Here is a 16,440-nt window from a genome sequence, read left to right on the forward strand (position 1 = left end):
CTGTGCAACTCCTCTCCAAAAAACAGTAATGTTCTTTCTCAAGTTATCAGGAAACCACACCCCAACTGCAGAAGAGTGAATGACTCAACATCATGAAAACGGAGGGCAGTGATCCATAATTGTTGTCGTTCTTTCATTCAGTTAATTTGATTTCTCAGCTTGTCTCATCTTTCATTAACACGCACAAACCTAGACAAATTTTAAAATGACAAAAGATGCTCTACTACACCCAGTGAACTCATACCCAGTGTAGATGTCGCTTGGTAATAGACAAGCCGACCCATTAATCATATCAGGAGTGTGTGTGTGTGGTCTGGACTCTGTTTTGAATTAACTGTGCTAATTACCCATGTCTACTAATATGTGAACTGTAACCCAGCACCATGCAAGTATGCTTAACCCCAGAAAATTCTTATCCGCAAAATCTATAAATTTCATTACACAGAGGACCTGTTGAAACACAGCGTGCCATACAGAATTTCTGGGGTGTAATATGTCAAAAACTGGGCCTCATTTCAAATTCCACTTGGAATGGGGCATCTTTTTTTCATCCTGAGAACAGCTGGAGGCGAGTGCAAATGAGGGTCTATAAAGCCTTGGCACAGGAAGGTGTCTGAGCAGCACTGAGCAAAGAGCAGAGACATTATTATAACATCTTTACCAAGCCGAACATTTCAAAAGATAAGGGCAGTTTATGATCCAAAAAGGGCAACAGATGCTATCCATAGGGCTAAAAGCATACTGTAATCCGCTATCTGACAGAGCAGTTAACAGCCAGATTAGTCACTACATCTGGCCATGGTTGAAAACGAACAACCCAATTAAAAAAAAATAAAAAGACATCAACAGCATGTGTATCCAACTGTACTCAGTCATGTAGGTATACAATGCACCTCCTAACAGTAAAGGCAAATCAGACGGCTGCCCCCCAGCTATGACTAAAACATACGTTAACAGTCAATTCATTTTACATTTCACGATTGCTCATTACAGAACATGACTAACAGAACAAGACAGCTATACATAAATTACAATTAAACGACATTACTGACAAGAAAGATGACTTGCGTTTAGGTTTGAAAGGCAACTGGGGTAATTTAGCACCAGGTAGGGCTAAACCATCCAAGAACAAGACCACAAACTCACAGGATGTAACCACAACGAAGTAACAAGTTGCGGCAGCAGCAGGATCAGCTCAGGCTGTCTCTCACTTCTTGTACATCGTTGCATAAGAATTGTATTTCAGTCCTCGTCGTAGGTTAAGTGCCTTTGCTTTCACCATTGGCGTGGTTTGCCTAGCTATGCTACTCATTTACAACGAACGAAGTTGTCTGGCTAACTCAGCAGCTAGCCAGGGAAAATAACGGAACTTTGCGGTCCCATAATCCAATGCCAGGTCCCAGTCTCTCGCTGTACAACGACTTAACAATTACATCTGTGTTTTTTCTTATTTAATAGCTCCACTTATACTCAAGTAGTAAAATCAATGTAGGATCCTATGTAACTATGACCAAGTATTAGCTTGCTTAAGAGAAAGCATTATAACGTTAGAAGACGACAGCGAATGTCAAGCAGCTAGCGTTAGTTAGCTAACGGTAGTTGCTAGGCTAACACACGCTACGTTGGCGGAGTAAGAAATTTGCCTTGATCTCCTCGGCAGGCCTGCAGCTTAGAAACACAGCACTGGTCAATGGAAATGTTGTGGCAAGCCAGGGTTTAAGGTCCAGCAGCAAACGCCATAGGTGGTCGAAACAGTTTACACACGTAGGGTAAATAACGGTATATAGCTACACTATAGAATGCCATGTATACCCAAGTCTGGCAAGGTAACAATACTAGGCTAACAAGCTTGCTGGTGTTCACGGCCAAATAGAAAAGCTGAACCACTGATTTGCCAAAAATTCAACACCACCATCGTTGTATGATGTCGAGTAAAAACCAAAAACGCGACGTAGCAATGTCTCACTGCAATTCCTTATTGACTGAAATAACTGTAGACGTTACCTTTCCCTTTTCCTCTGAATCCTCGGGTCAGAAAAAAATGCCAGTCTTAGTTTAAACAACGAAAAGGTCGATAACACAACGGTGCTCTCCCTCCTCTCCAAGCCATCATGATGAAATCCGTGAAAGTACCCTGGCCGTGTAAGCACTAGACGTGCAGCCTGGCTGGCTGGCTGCTTCCCCCACTCCCTCACCAGCTCTAGCTCGCTTTAAGACTGGTCGAAGGAAAAAGCAGCCCCCTTCAACATCATCATCATCATCATCATCATCACCACCACCACCATGATCCACAGACAGCGCTAACTCACGGGGCTACAGCAACATAGTTTGTCACTGACGGTCACATGGGGTATTTCTGTTGAATTATAATGCCCCCTCTTTTTAACGGAGTTGAGATGAATGCACCTTTTCAGCTCGTTCTTCACGTGGTGCTCCTCTCTCCTCGTCAGCTGTTACATCGCATTGTGGCTGGGTCTGCCTTTGCGCTGCTGCTGTCTGCTTTTATGTGGCCCGCAGTCACATCAAAATCCCCCTATTGTAACGATTCTTGCTCAACAGCAATAATAGAGATGTAATAATGTACAGTGCTTGCTGAATGGCCCGCGCCACACTATAATGGTATATGCGTGGTGTGCACTATTTTTTGACTGACTGTACTGGTGAAAGAGGCTGTTTTCATCACGCAGTTATGAATGAAGTGGCCCAAATCCGTTACCTTCTTCAAAAAATCAAAAAGACCTGCCTAAATGGTCCAAAAGCACCTTGAGTTTGTCTCACAGGTATATGGGTTGAGAATCTAGTCTGATAAATTCTCAGTATAACAAAATATACTGTAGGCCTATGTTTGGGTTACTTAAGACATCTTTGAAGTAAACCATTTCCTCAGTCCTTACCTATATTGCAGTTGTCTAAATTAATAAGCAACAGACTCATGATACAGTGGCAGCCACAATGTGCAGTCTAACTAAAGAAAACACCAACATCCAGTCTTCCTCAGTGAAAGGCTCTGGTGGTTCTGTTCTGGTATGAAGTGCCTTTCCTGGCAAGTTTAGTTCTAATTATCCCTCAGAGGACTAAGAATAGTCTAATCATTACTTACATAACTATTCAGAGTAATCAGTAGTCGATTTGTACACAAATTTCAAGAGGGATGGTGGGGTCTAATGAAGACAAACAATTTGATAGTGGCGAAGATAGTGTGGAGGACCAGCTGTTTACCCTTTTGTTTATATTGTAACAACACAAAGGTAATTCTATATTCAAAAGACATGCAAGTTAGGGCTGTTAGGTATCAGATACTCCTGCCAATGCCAATAAAGGCCCTGTTCTCCAGGTGCTGCAATGTGGCTGCCCACTGCTTTTAAGTTGTTAGGATGGGTCAAATACAGATAATACAATCAAGTGTAACTTAACAAATGTAACTTAACATAACTTAATACTCATGGCACTTTTATCTTATCCAAACTTTAAATTTATAGTTATCAAACCTTTACTCATGCTCGATTTGTCATCCTCTCCTGCTTGCTTTGCCTCTGCTGCATCATCTATTAAAACATCAACCTGAACCTGGTGTGTATGTGTGTGTGTGTGTGTGTGTGTGTGTGTGTTTAGTAAATTATGAGCCACTGCACAAAATTCAGCACATACTACAGTAAACGCCTTTGTGTAGTTTTCTTCTTTTTGAAGAAGTCAAAAACCAGCCCATTTATAATAGCCAAAATAATATCCTCAAGGTGTCATAACCGTGTTGCAGGTTTTGCTGTGCCATCAACCAATAAAACACACAATAATAAGTGGCTCACTCATTTCTTGATTAAATTATATCTTTGTGCCATAAAGAGGGATGAAAGGGGGATGGCAGTGTTACAAAGGGGATGGTTTTTGACAATTTTTATTTCAAGGGGGATGGCATCCCCTCGCATCCCTCCTCAAATCGACTACTGAGAGTAATCACCTTCACATTTTGGTAGCGGTGCCTTCCAGGATGACAATGCTCCTAACCACAAGCCACAAGTACTCACCCTGTGGTTTGCGTGACAATAAAGCTAGTCATACAGCAAAATCATTTAGATCTGAGTTGAGTACAGCTGTCTGAGAAGCTAAGCACTGACTTTGCTCTCAATGAGATGACTGGTTCAAGATAATGCCAGAAAAGTAGCTCACACCATAAGAGAGCCACTGTCACTAAGAGAGGTCCACATGCTGGTGGTCCTGTTAATGTGACAAGACCTTGTATGCCATCATAGGCTTTTTACCCTGCTGTTTGGCTGCTGTCAGTAGCAGCAGATCCATAGTCCTGTAGGTACTTCTCACCTGCTCGGATTACTCTCCTAATTCAATTTTCCCCTCGGAGCCAAGGTCTTGTTCATGTCCCGACATTCACAAGGCCTCACATCCTACATAAGCAGTTGTTGGGCTGAAAGCCAAGATAGGAGAGGGTGGGGAAAAAAGCCTTCTTCCGTTTTTGCACTGTGATGAGTGTGATGGCGTAGCACACCGATCTATTAATATTGAATCAAGCAGGAAATACAATCTGCTCACCCACTGTTCTCCATCTGGGGTCAGGAGATTAGCGGGAGCCAGGAGAATAAAATATATACACATGCAAACACAGACACACGCACTCACATAGCCTATTGTACATGCTTGAGTGTCCTAGCATCATATCAACCTTTTTCAGAGCCGCCGTCTTGGGAGTTCATGCCAGTTGGCAACACTTTGCTGGCCTTTGGCACACAAGTCATTAGTTTACATCTCAGTTTACTAGTGGGAAAGATCCCTCTCCATAGAAAACAATGCAAGGAGTTGTTATTTTCCACTCCCAACTGTGTCTGGGAAATTCACCTTGACATGTTTGTTTGTCAGAGAGAAACTGCGCTCCTGAAGGGGAAAGCATTGTTTGTCATTTCCATCTTCAAAGTGGGTCAAGTTTTCACCACTGTTAGATTTCCTTTGTTTTGGTCAGAGAATTCCTTTGGCAGGAATGTTTGACTCACATGTGGCCATGTGACACGTGCACTTTAGCACTGATAATAACGTATCTGCTACATCTTTGCATCCACAGAGGTTTTTCTAGAGCGAAATGTCTATGTTGGCAGACTTCATTTAATCCTCCAGGCCTTCCTTTCTCAAAAGATGATCGTTATAGTATCATCTAATGAATGTGGTTTTCATTCTCTCTGTCTGTCATGCTCCATTGCCCTAATTATTTTTGAACTGGAATGAATAACAGAATGATGTAGTCTTGAGTGACAGCTCTCTCATGATAACAGAAATATTCCAGTTAACATGAAACCCTTCACTCAGTGTGGATTTCCTGAATCACTGGCGATAGCAGCAATAGCATCAGGTCCATGAGTAGGTTTTTGTCTTCACCCAGCATAGTCAGACAGTTTTTGCTTAAAGGTACAAGGGATGAATTTGGATGATGCAAACAGTGAAAAGATACTTAGGGAAATTCACTCTCTTTCATCTGCTTGTGTTACTTGTAGCTTTACTCGAATCCAATCCCCACTATTGTAGTTTGAGGGGCTTTCAGTGACTGCTAGCTGTCTATGCTCATCCCTCAGGCTTCGACAAATGCTGTATGGTTTTTCACACTTAAATGATGGTATGGGAGATACCGGCCCTCGAAAAGCTCCACCTCAGGAAAAGAAGCTCACCAGAGAGCGTAAACCGCTTGATAAAATCTGCAACTAATATCCAAAAAGACCGATAACAATAAATCCCTCTTCAAAGGCCTTGATCTGTATTCTTGCCTTACACTTCTGTTGCTGCCAATATCACCAAAATTAATTTGCAAATTATTTCTTAACCAGGCACACTATCCACTATGTTATCCCCAGTAGTCGATTTGTACACAGATTTCAAGAGGGATGGTGGCGTCTTATGAAGACAAACAATTTGATAGTGGCGAAGACAGCGTGGAGGGTGGGGGACCAGCTGTTTACCCTTTTGTTTATATTGTAACAACACAAAGGTAATTCTATATTCAAAAGACATGCAAGTTAGGGCTGTTAGGTATCAGATACTCCTTCCAATGCCCTTAATAAAGGCCCTGTTCTCCAGGTGCTGCACTGTGGCTGCCCACTGGTTTTAAGTAGTTAGGATGGGTCAAATACAGATAATACAATCAAGTGTAACTTAACATAACTTAATACTCATGGCACTTTTATCTTATCCAAACTTTAAATTTATAGTTATCAAACCTCTACTCATGCTCGCTTTGTCATCCTGTCTCCTATCCTCTCTTTGCCTCTGCTGCATCGTCTAAAACATCAACCTGAACCTGGTGTGTGTGTGTGTGTGTGTGTGTGTGTGTGTGTTTACATTTGTTTCAGCCTTAGCAGTTATCTGTTTCCTTGCCCACCATAAATTACCACCCAAAGCAGTAATTATGAGCCACTACACAAAATTCAGCACATACTACAGTAAACGCCTCTGTGCTTTTACTTGGGCTTACGTGAGAACGACACACAAAGGGCTTCCTCTCTTTGATGGTTATTACCTGCCACTTCAACAACAAAATTCAAACTAGGTTAATCTTCACCATTTATTTTGTTGCCTGGCAACATCCCGTTGAGGATGATGTAGACTGATGTATGGCCTAATGTTTTTTTTAATTATATAATTTTGATGTTAAAATGTCAACTAGCTATCTAATCTCTGTTTAATCTCTGTTTCTCTTTTGCCACGCTTCAAACAGTGTAGGCTAAATTATAGAAAATAATCATTATGACTCCTGACATTTCCAAAACCTGTAGTTTTCTTCTTTTTTAAGAAGTCCCACAGATCTACCTGCCCACCAGCCCATAACCAAAATAATATCCTCAAGGTGTCATAGCTGCGTTGCAGGTTTTGCTGTGCCATCAACCAATAAAAAAACATGCAATAATAAGTGGCTCACACATTTCTTGATTAAATGATATCTTTGTGCCATAAAGAGGGATGAAAGGGGGATGGCAGTGTTACAAAGGGGATGGTTTTGGCAATTTTTATTTCAAGGGGGATGGCATCCCCTCGCATCCCTCCTCAAATCGATTACTGGTTATCCCCAATACTTCAAGAACACCATCATAAGCATCATGTAAATCAGCATAATTGAATGGAAGAACCAAAAAAATCTTCAAACAGACCTTACTGACGTTTGACCTCTTCATCTCTTTAAGTGAAACTCCTACATGATCAGAGTCCAGCAGGAAACCATGTAGCTCTGCAGCATTGGTTTACTGTGTCAAAATAAATAATTGATCCCTGTATCATCTGAATCATAGATGAAGTATCTGTTTTTTGGCGCAGCTTTTCCTACAGCGGGCAGGCAGCAGGAAATAAACAAGTCCTAACGGGATACTAATAGACCTCAAGCAGGGCAAGACCACGGAGTGGCTGAGTCTGAATGAACAACACTCGCACTTGCCTAATTTATATCCATTCACTGCACAAGGCACCATCATGACTACGACCACTCATTCAGCAGATCCCCAAGGAGAGGGCAAAAGCCTGTAAAGCTAATTGTCATTCTGCCTCAATCAGAAGGAACAAAAACCCCTTTTACTCCAGCAACAATTTAGGTCAAGGCCTCTTAGAGAGATAAACATTTGTTTCACTAGCCTTTAATGGACTTGTCCGGCGTTTTCTCTGACACAATGCCTTATTATGTGCTCAGCGACTGTCATCTCAGAGGACTAGGGCTTTTCTTTTTTTTACACAAAGAGCATGTTATTCAATATTAAGTCAGGAAGGTAACTTTACAAATAAAGCTAATTAAGCAACAGGACCCCATAGGCCTATTTCACACTACTGCAGTCTACAACAGGAAGCCCCAACAGAATGAAAGAGAAACACTACAATACATGATCACCAGTAGCACAATATGGACAGATGGTACACAAAGTAGGACAAAGGAAAATAAACGTCAAGATCCGCACAGCACAACAAAGAAGAAACCAAAAGAGATATGAGTTAAATATCTCTCAACATGATATTAGCAACATGTAGAGCGTCAGCAGAGTGGGGAAAAGGAAAATTAGACATTTATGTGGTACATCAAACTATTTTCTGCCTTGTGTATTATTAATCTTCTATTAACAATACACAAGGCAGAAAACACCATGGCATTGTTCTATGCCCTGCCTTTTGTTAACTAATGATAAGTGTCCTATAAAATAACCAACCGCGCCATTACATCGCACAGTGAGAGGTGAGTCAAATGTTAGGACACTGAAACAGGCAGAAACTGGCCAAAGTCTCATTCTTTGCTCTCTCTCTCTGTTTGTCTTCCTCTCCACTTATCTATTCTCTCCCACTCACAAACACACACCTACATTTACACTATACCTCTCTCTCATGCCGGAGTTCATTAACACAAGTCATGTACCTATTCAAGGCTGCAATTAGGCCGACATGATGTTAGCAAGGCAGCTGCGAGGTGAGGGTGATGGTGGTTATTGAATGTTAAATCAGCATTGTAACTTTACAAATGAAGCCAATTCACAAACAGCCATATTGATTCCCTTGCGGTGGCTCATGAAACCAGTTGACTAAATCCCAATTATCCCGCTTTGAACTCTAATGGAAGTCATTTTGCTATTCACAGGTAGTTCACCCTCAGTGGGAAATGTCACCCATTTTAAATGATTATATGATCGTTGTCTTACCTTCAAAGAGTTGAGTAGTAATGGTAGAATCTACCTTGTGCAGTTTCTATGAGTTGTTCGCTGCCGAATGGCTAATGGTAAATAGGCCTGTGTATAATAAAAGTGTTAAGTAAGAACAAACAGTAAAAATAAATCAGAAAATGACTGGAAATGGAAATGAGGAATAAACACACGGCTTTCACATGAATTTCTCATGAAGGCCACTTTCTCCCTTCCTTAAAGGAAAGTATTTTAAGGAAGTCCTTCTAAGTCAAGGTCATGGATTCATCCTTGGCCCGCCGATCATTCCTGTTTTTGTTTCAAGGCTTTATCGTGAGTAATTGTGAAGATATCTTGGCAGGCGGATGTATAAACATTCACACACAAACAGACATAACAAACACAATATATCTCCATCCTAGATGTGATAATGCAAAGTGAGACGTATCCCTTTAACACTGCTTCTTCATTTGGCCTTGACTTAGAAATTAGCCAGTACTATTTCTGATTTTGAGCATGCGGAACAATTGTGACAGTATAAGACTTTAGAAACATATTATCAACTAAATAGTGTAAAACATGTGCCTTGCCTAGTGAGGTCATAGCTTCAGATCAGTCAATGCCAGAAATGTACCATCATTTATGTTAAATGTTGAATTTTCTGCCTTTTGTTTGTTTGTTTGTGCTTTTCCAGATTAGAAAAATGACAAAGCACACTTGGATTGATGAAATATGTCTATATGTGCCTATGGGTTATGACATAAAATTTTCCCTAAGGTAGAAACAAACATTACCTTTTTTGTTGTGGTCAATCTCTTAATCCAGAGTATTAGGATCAAACAGACAAGTACTGCTGATTGACAGAATAAATGATCAAACACTCACACAGTGCCGGATTTCCAAAAGAGAGAAGCAACGCCAAAGACACCTTTTGATCGTGTCACTGTCCTTTTAGTGCTGTCTGTGAATACGATCACCACATTTTGTTAATCAATAACAGGGAGGATAACAAAATCTATTTAGCCTATTATCATTCAAAGGTTAAACAAACTATTGTCACCAGTCCTATAAAGAAATAACTGATATCCAGCTATTAAATAGCATTTCAAATCATCCCTTGGGACTGGCAGGAATAGAAAAGATATAAAAAGAAATATGGAATCCTATTTGGTGGCAGAGTTTAGCAGGACATACTGAGAGCCTGTTTAATCAGCTTATGTTGTGAATTAAAGATATTCAGTGGGATTCAATTCGCTGGTATTTTTAACTGGCATATATTGTATAAGCAACAATAGAAGGCTCATATGATATGATATGACAAAGGCTTGCAAAAGGCTTGCAAAATAATTTACATAATACTTATACTCTGCTGTCCGTCTGTGGTGAGGAAATATTATGTGATAAGAAGTTACAGCTAAACGCCAAATTCTGAATTGCAGTGCAGCGCTCCATGTGAATACATTGTGTCACCGGCACTATCCTTGTTTACATAGCGATTATTGGATTGAAAGCCTTTTTCACTTCAATTTATTGACTGAGCTCTTGATACAAGGACTGGCAGTATGTAACAACTGAACAGGAGTTTTATGCATGCAAACACTGGCATAAAACAGACTGGTAGTTTGAGTCATAACAGGTGAAGGAAATTCCAAATAGTGTATTTCTAAAAGTCCCCCCAAAACATGTATTTGAGTTCTGAGATGAATCTCAGAATTCTGAGAATTTTTAAAATAAAGTCAAAATTCTGAAAATGAATCAGAATTATTTTCAGAATTCTGACTTTCTCAGAATGAATTCTGCATTCTGTCATTCACTTACAACACTCTCAGCACTGAGCTGAGTGGGAGGCATGAGAGTAATGTGTTTAGTTGTATGGCAGATTATCATCACACTTGCATAGCAAAAAGTTGAAATATTTCCCAACCCACAGAGCACAACAACAAGGTGCCAGCAGGAGGGTGAAGATCTGGGTCATGTGGATACACACTTCAAGATTTTAACCACATGTGAGCACAATGGGTTGTCCACATCAATTCAGAAGCTTTGAGTGAAAATCCCCTGTTACAGCTTTCTCATAATCTTGACAATTTTGCAACTTTGGTGTCTAATCTGTGTAAGGAACTCCACAGTATATTTCCTGCCTTGCAGGAACGGAGCTGGTGGGTCTGGAAGTGGGAGAGATTGCGTGCTGGCAGATGCAGATTGCTCAGACGATTATGGGCTCGATCTATCATGTGATGAAGCAGGGCCTTGGGGAAACCTATAGGCTTATCTTAGATTGCTGCAGTCTGCTGCTTAATGAGGTGGTAACAACAGGAAGACCCAATAGCATGAAAGAGGAATAGTGCAATACATGATCTCAATGAAACATCAGTAGTACGTATATACAGCTGGTGCACAAAATGGGGGAAAGAGAAAAATAATACTGTATACTGCAAAGAGGACATTTGCTAATAGATAGGATCTGATCTAATTAATAATAATAACTTTATTTACATAGCACCTTTAAAAACAGAGTTTACAAAGTGCTTTGACAGACAAAATAAAAGCAGAATACTCAAATTATGAATTTAAAAGGCAATAAAACAATAATAAACAGGGATTAAATTCATAGGAGGACAGAGGTGGAAAGAGCAAACATTCAAGTAAATAGTGGTATAATCGTAGGATGAAAACCAAAATAAATAAAATGACAGAATAAAAGTAAGAAAAAATTAAGATAGAGTTAAGATAAAAGATAAAAGACGTAAAAAGACAATAGAAAGACGATAAAAAGATGATAAAAAGCCGATAAAGAGACAATAAAAAGACGATAAAAAGATGATAAAAAGCAGATAAAGAGACAATAAAAAGACGATAAAAGATAAAAAGACAACGTCATATAAAAGCAAGTCTATAAAAATGGGCTTTAAGAAGTGATTTAAAAGAAGTCACCGATTCTGCTAGCCTTATCTCCTCGTTCCAAAGCCGAGGGGCCCTGCTGGAAAAGGCACGGTCACCTTTAGTTTTAAGTCTAGACTTTGGAACAGCCAGAAGGGCCCCGCCTGAGGATCTAAGGCTGCACACTGGCTCATATGGGGTCAACATATCTGTTATGTAGCTTGGAGCCAGACCCAAACGTGCTTTAAAAGTGATCAGTAAAATCTTAAAATCGATTCTAAACCGAACAGGGAGCCAATGGAGAGAAGCCAGGATTGGGGTGAAGTGATGTCATCTGTTAGAACCAGTAAGAAGCCTAGCTGCTGCATTCTGAACTAGTTGGAGGTGAGAGAGTGACTTTTGGTTGATGCCAGATAGTATTGGTTTCATTCTGGAGATGGTTCTCAGTTGAAGGAAGCAGGACTGGACAATTTTTTTAATTTGTGGTTCGAAGTTTAGGTCAGTGTCAAATAGTACTCCCAAGTTTCTGGCAATGGGCTTCACATTTGTGGACAGAGCACCATACCAAGGCCACTCTCAATATGACTGATAGAATTTGGGGGACTGAACAATATGATTTCTGATTTTGAGTTATTGAGCTGAAGAAAATCAACTTCCAACAGTTGATATCATTGAGGCAATCTACAACAGCAGCTAGGCTGTTTGGGTCACTAGGTCTCAGGGGAAGGCATATCTGTGTGTCGTCTGCGTAGCAATGAAAAGAGACATTGTGTCTTTGGATAATTTGGCCAAGTGGCAGCATATAGATTGAAAATAAAACTGGACCTAAAATAGAACCTTGCGGTACACCACAGGTAATGTGAGTTGTAGAAGATGAGTAGTTACCTACAGTGACCGCAAAGGTTATTTCTAAAAGGTAGGAATAAAACCAACCAAGTGCAGTGTCCTTGATGCCAACCCAGGTGTTAAGACAAATTAAAATGGTGTGATCTACAGTGTCAGAGGCTGCACTTAGGTCTAAAAGAATTAAAATTGCACTTTCCCCCCTGTCAGCTGCTAAAAGGAGATCATTGGTTACCTTGAGGAGGGCAGTTTCTGTACTATGTAAAGCTCAAAGATTATGACACATAAAAGCTAAAAGCTGGGTTGATACCACTTTCTCTAAAACCTTTGATAAAAATGTATGTTTAGAAATGCAGTTAGCAGCAAAGGGGCGTGATAATGAGTGTGTTACAGTCAGTCTTTTGTAGGAAGTGATAGTAGTAGAAGGCATACCAGTCCCGTTTAGGAGAGCTGAGTGGGGTGCAGGAGTAGGGGATGGTGGAGGTGACTGAACATTTCCTACCGTGCCGCCATGTCATTCCCTCAGGCCAGAGTCCATGTTCTCAGAGAGCATCTGGGATCACTTCCTGTTTGGGTGGAGGCCATCGCACTTCAGAAGGATGGGCCTCGCCCAGAACAGGTCGAAGTTGTTGATGTAGGGGATCCCAGTGGCGGCACAGTAGTCTTTCAGCCAGGTGTGGAGGGCAAACAGTCCGGACCACCTCTCGATTCCTCTGCGATGGTGTGGGGATGGGGCCTGAGATGATGATCTTGTTACCAGTGTCCAGCAGTGAAGTGAAGAGTGACTGAAAGTCTCGCTTTAAAACCTCTGATTGTCCAGCTCTGATGTCATTTGTTCTGATGTGGATGATTATGGTGTCGAGCAGAGGACTTTAGAGGAGCCGGATGAGGGGTGAAGGCGGACATCACGTACCATGGAGCTGCCGATGACCAGGGTGGAGGTGGTTGAATCCACAGGGGAGGGGAGGGGAGGGGGGCATTACACAAGAATTACACAAGAATTAGCCCTTCTTGTGTTATGATATCAGCAATATAGGAGGAATCAGAGAAGTAGGGCAAAGGAAAACTATTCATTTATGTGGCAGAATACAGCGTAAAGAAGAGGATAAACAATACACACGGCAGAACATGCCCTGCTTTTTCTAGACTTAAAGATAAGTGTCTTGTGTGTAAAATAACAAACGGCACCATGAAAAAGCCCAAAAAGGATGTGAAGCTTGTGATGTGCTACACCGTTGTCACTCTTCATGTGTCTGGATGCTGAAATAGGCAGCAACTGGCACTAGCCTCATTCTCATTCTTCCCCCTCTCTCTCTGTGTCTATCTACTTATCTACTCACTCACACCCACATCTAGACTTTCTGTCTCTCTCGCTCTCTCACACACACACACACACACTTCCACATTGTCACATTTGTGTGCATGCACACATGTGATGCATCTATTCAGGGTTGCTATTTAGCATGGCAGGATGTCAGCAAAGCAGCTGCAGAAAGGCTGCTAAGCCTTTGCTGAGTGGGATGGGATGGCAACTTAACAATAAGTGTCAAGCTCTAAAATAGGAAGTGAAAAATCAAGCCAAGCATTGTAGTTAAGTGAGAATTTACTCACCTAAGGTCAGCCACATAGCATACAAACCAGAGACTTGTGTGTGGAGTGGAGGGCATGCAGCGGTCAGTTAAAATCCTGTACATTTACTTGCCAATTAAAATGTTTCTTATTCTGATTCATTTCCAAGCCATGCAGAGGGTTAAATGCCCTTGTTCATCTTAGGCTGAAAGATAAAATGAGGCAGCTGGGCCTCGACATTTCTGAAACTCTTCAATTATGGTAAATATCACTAAGAGTGCAACGAGAGCCAAGGATTAAATTAGGTTTGTTACCTTTGTCCAGTGACCTTTTGTTATAATTTGCTTCCTTGATCCTGGATCAGGATCTCCCATTAATGCAGGTTTCATTGAATTTCAGCCAGACAATACACAGTCATATCAGTCCAAAAAGGGAGGGAGAAATTGAGTTATACGCTCGCTCACTGAGGTTGATGGTCCACTCTGGCTGCACCGCAGTTTATCTGTGTTCAGAGAGAGTGTGTGTGTGTGTGCGACACTGGTCACTTAACTTTAACTTTTAACCCATGCTCCCCTTTTCACTGGGGAAAGTGGAATTACCATGGCAACGGTCTTAAATAATGAGGTGTGAATCATTGAATGATCCTGATCTCCATGTTCATTGCGTAAGGGAGTTTGGGTATAAAACTCCACCCTCAGTGACTTTGAACAATGGGTGCAATGTTTTCATGGAAATGATTAATGCGAACGCTAACCAGTTTCATAAGCGCAGACAATGAATTGATGGCCTGAAAGATGATGAAATAATATTCAACATGTACTTGGATGGTGGGAGAAAGAAATGAGGAGGGGGGGGGGTGAGTAGGAAGGGAAATAAATGATACAGGGAGTTACATCAGACAGAGCAGGGCCAGTTTATGTTGAAAACGTGCACCTTGGAGAAGTTAATTGGAAGCCGTCCAGCCAGAGGCTCAATTGGCCTCTCCACTATAAAGGCAGGTGTTGGATGAAAGATACACAAAATCATGACCTAGAAAATACCAAAAGCGGATTCCTATTGTTTGACCTCAGCTATAGACGAGTTTCAATTGGAAAGGTTCATGTTTCCTGGTCCTGTAATCAATACAGGACCAGGAACCGCAACCAAGCCTCACTGTCTGGCTGTTTGGATATTTGTTTAGTAGTGTCCCGTGACAGTGTTTGTGTGTCCACACCAAAACTCTTTGTGTGAATGTGGCAAAATGCCACATCTAATGTTGTGTTAGGTTATGGCAAAATACTGCAAACATCTCCACCCAGCAGTGGGAACCAGAGTGAATCGGCATCTCACAGCTAATATCTTAGACACCACTGGTAGGATTTGGATAAAACCTGGAAGGATGATGCATTTTGGCACCGTGTTCAGCTGTTTAAGAAATTACACTGACTGCCCTAATGGGGGCGCTATAATTAAAGTGAAAATGTCCTAAATTTGACAGGCCATAACTGCTACATCATTGGTCCGATTTTGACAAAACTTGGAGGGATGCTGCATCTTCTCCAATACAGGGTTACGTTTAGGCAACTAAAACTGTGGTTAGGGTTAGGATAAGGCTTTCGCTAAAAATTTCGCTAACCTAAACCCATCCACCCCCCAACCACAGCACTAGTTCAGTGTCAGACGGCTACCTGTTTCTAGTCATGTCTTCTTCACGTAATCCTTTTGTGGTGGGAATTTTTTTTTCTCACTTTTCGTGCGCAGAGCACGTTTTTGCATCTCAAGACATTGTGCTCATTTCACAAAATTTAACTCATCTTGTCACCGCTTGTGTTCTGCGGTTTCAAAAATTACACTGATTGGCCTAATGAGGGTGCTATAATTAAAGGTCAAAATTGTGAAACTTTGAAAGACTGTCGCTGCTGCAGCGCTGGTCCCATTTCGATGAAACTTGGAGGGACAATGTATCATGTTACTGATTGGCCCAAGATGCACCTGCATCATTCATGGAGGACGACATGCTTTACTGGCCGTGTCTCCATCTCACAGCCCTCAACCCTCCCCTCTCTGTCTTTCCTAGCATTCCTGTGATTGACTGTTGTATACTGACCAGTAAAGCAGAAGGACTAGGGCACTAAACATGGAAGTTGCTCATCACAGACAGGTGCCTATGTCAGGTCCAGTGACTCCACAAGCTGCTGCAGGGAAAGAAGGATGAAGACAGCAGAGTTATTATGGTTTTGCAATTTTAAACAGTTTTACCACTGTTGCTGTTAGAAACGTAACAACAGTTAAACACTGGTTTACACTGATTTCTGAAAGCCAGACATCAACAGCACAAAGTAACCTGAGCTCTGTCACCTGACCACCATGTGACTGGTACGAGGCTGCTGCAAACAATAATACCCTGCTAATAGAGGGATCTCAGGGAGCCGCAGCTGCCGGGTCAGACAGGGGGCTGAGGAGAGGGTTACGTGAGGTTGAGATGGTGTGGGAGGTAAGATAGGAAGGCATGTTGAGAGGGAGCGCAGTACAA

At 41.4% G+C, this 16,440-nt stretch overlaps 1 protein-coding gene across 2 annotated transcripts in view; it reads right to left on the reverse strand.

Annotated features, from left to right (window-relative positions):
* Positions 1-2,186, reverse strand: part of st3gal3b (ST3 beta-galactoside alpha-2,3-sialyltransferase 3b) — a 43,061-nt gene extending 40,875 nt beyond the window's left edge. For both annotated transcript variants that reach the window (XM_071526878.1, XM_071526877.1), the window contains exon 1: positions 2,005-2,186. The gene's annotated coding sequence lies outside the window, so the exon portion shown is untranslated. The remainder of the gene's footprint in view (positions 1-2,004) is intronic.
* Positions 2,187-16,440: the final 14,254 nt, after the last annotated feature.

The sequence above is a fragment of the Centroberyx affinis genome, unplaced genomic scaffold (assembly GCF_046629955.1).
Source record: "Centroberyx affinis isolate AG114_WGS23_722 - 3 ecotype Tasmania unplaced genomic scaffold, CSIRO-AGI_Caff_v1 ptg001476l_1, whole genome shotgun sequence".
NCBI classification, from domain to species: Eukaryota; Metazoa; Chordata; class Actinopteri; order Beryciformes; family Berycidae; genus Centroberyx; species Centroberyx affinis.